The sequence below is a fragment of the Monodelphis domestica genome, chromosome 5 (genome assembly GCF_027887165.1).
Source record: "Monodelphis domestica isolate mMonDom1 chromosome 5, mMonDom1.pri, whole genome shotgun sequence".
Classification (NCBI taxonomy): domain Eukaryota; kingdom Metazoa; phylum Chordata; class Mammalia; order Didelphimorphia; family Didelphidae; genus Monodelphis; species Monodelphis domestica.
The window spans coordinates 115,446,323-115,448,723 of NC_077231.1; the positions used below are offsets into that span (position 1 = coordinate 115,446,323).

Consider the following 2,401-nt stretch of genomic DNA (forward strand, 5'->3'; position numbering starts at 1 on the left):
CACACATATTAAAAAAAAAAAAGAAGAACCTACTAAAATCTAAAATAAGGAACAGATGATTTAACTACACAAATATCATCTTATTCCCTAAATGTTTTCAAGTACTTTCTCTACTTCATGTGCTGAGGGGAAGGATCTGGCTTTTGATCTGAAAACAGACCTCCCTTTTCCAACTTCCACAAAACAAAACCAAGAACAAGAGAAAATCCTTCACAGAAGAAGTCCCACAAATGAGCAACATTCAGGAGGAATTTAATTAACGAAAAATAAAATAATTTTTTTAAAAAATGGTCCAGGGGTAGGAATCTGAAGAAAGAGGGTATCTCTTAAAAGGTCACACGTCAGTCACTAAAGCACACTGACAAGCCCATGCACAAGAAACTTTCTGGACCTCTGTCAGTGCAGAACTAACCTCAGCATTAAGAATCATGTCTTCACACTTTCTTTATATATACTTACTATTATATACATGTATAAAAAGAAATACAAACTTTAGTTTGTTATAAAGTGGCTTCTCTTTCTCCTATACTAGCTTGGCACAGGAATGCATGCAAAGCGAGGAGGGTCTAAGGGCTTCACCAAACAGCTGATTTTGGCAAACAAATGTGTGGGAAGGAAGGAGGGAGAGGAACAACCAAGAAAGCTAAAATTGATAGGATTAAAAGCCACAGAAGTGAAAGCAATATATTTTCTCAATAGTATAGAATTAGTCTCTGGCTACAACTTAATGTCTCTGCCATCCTGTTTCCCCAAATCATTTCAAAGTTCATAGCAGCTTAACACAGAGTCCTCAAAGAAGTATCAAGCCAGTGTTCTTTGCTTCAAGGGGTTAGAGTTCACAGATTAAACTTCAGTCAGTCTGAAGAATCATGGGAGGATGCTCACTGTCTTCATCCAATTGTAGTGCATTGGTTTCATCTTCCAGACAAGCACCACCCACTGCACCCAGATCCTTTGTGTATGCATGTCTTGTAGGTGAGGAAGGTACATAAGCACCTCTTGTCACAGCAGCACTGTAGGTCTGAGCTACTAATGGACGGTCATGGGATGCAGATTCTAGGATTTCATTGGCTGGCTCCATACTGCCATCCAACTTGTGTTGTTTCATCAGGGTACATTCTCCTCCTTCCTGAGGATCCAGGTTGTACATATATAAGTAACCATCAGAAGCTCCTACTAATAATCAGGGAATCTTCTGAATTGTGGCAAGTGAACAGATATTTTTGTGACCTCAGAATAGTAGTTGGACAGTAGCAAATACCCTTCCCTGGTTAAACATTTCTGTTACTTGAGAGGGCAAATAGCTGGTAGAGGCCATAAGAACTTTCCCAAAGTAACCAGTCCAGGTAGTTGGTTCCTCCTGAGGTTTCTCTTTCACAGTCTCCAGTTTGAAGATGTGCACTGTTTCAGTGTTACTGGAAGCAGAGAGGAACATTCCATACATATTGAAGGCCAAAGAGCAGATACCTCTCTGGAACTCAAAGAGTCTCTGTCCTTCTGGAATGGAAAATACCCTAACAACAGTACCCTTCTCAGAAGCTGTGGCAAGTTTGGTACCACTTGCATCAAAAGCCAAAGCTGCTAGGGGACTATCATGAGCTGGTATCATATTAGCAGCCCTCAGATGAATGGTGTCAAAGACTTGTACTTCTCCAATAGTTGCACTCCCAGGATAAGCCAGGTAACAATTGTCATTGTTTATTGACAGTGCACACAAACCTGCAGGGTTTGGGGGAGTTTCCCTGATTGTATGCAGTACCTTCATATCACGAATATTGTGTATGTAAAGACATTCTTCTAGGCATACTATCAACCTCTGTCTATTCAATTTGACTGCCAATATGGTATTGGAATAGCTATAGTTACATATTTCAGTCCCCTTCTTAAAGTGGCAGACTTTTAGCTTTGGTGGAGCTTTGAGGCTAACAATGGCCACCAGGCTACTTGAAAATAATCTTTCCACAATACACACATCTTCTGTATCAGTACAGTCATAAATCTGTTCCAGCTTATCCACAGAGGAAAGGGAGAAGAATTTACAACCATATTTACTCCCAACAGCTAAGGATGTGTCGTCCTGGTTAAGTTGGCGAAGAGCAGCTAGCTGGCTGGAGCCGGCCTCCCCGCTCTGACTGGCCAGGTTCATGGCTGAGGCTGGGGGGGGGGGGGGGGGGGGGCTGGGCTCGGCGCTCTACCTCCAGGGACGGGAGAGACGAGGGAGTCAGGGTCAGCTCCAGGCCCCTCTCTCCGCCGCCGTCGTTGCCGTCTCCTCCGTAGTGGGTCCTCCAGCTGCTGCGGTTGTGGTTGCTACTACTCCTGCTGTCGCTGTCGCTGTCGCTGCCACTGCCGCCGGTCACAGCTCCAACTTCAGCCGTCCGAGGTTCTTGATATAGCAAGCAAG

General features: G+C 43.8%; 1 pseudogene; it reads right to left on the reverse strand.

The window, feature by feature from the left end:
- Window positions 1-280: 280 nt before the first annotated feature.
- Window positions 281-2,146, reverse strand: LOC100016064 (WD repeat domain phosphoinositide-interacting protein 2-like; annotated as a pseudogene).
- Between the last annotated feature and the right edge of the window lie 255 nt (window positions 2,147-2,401).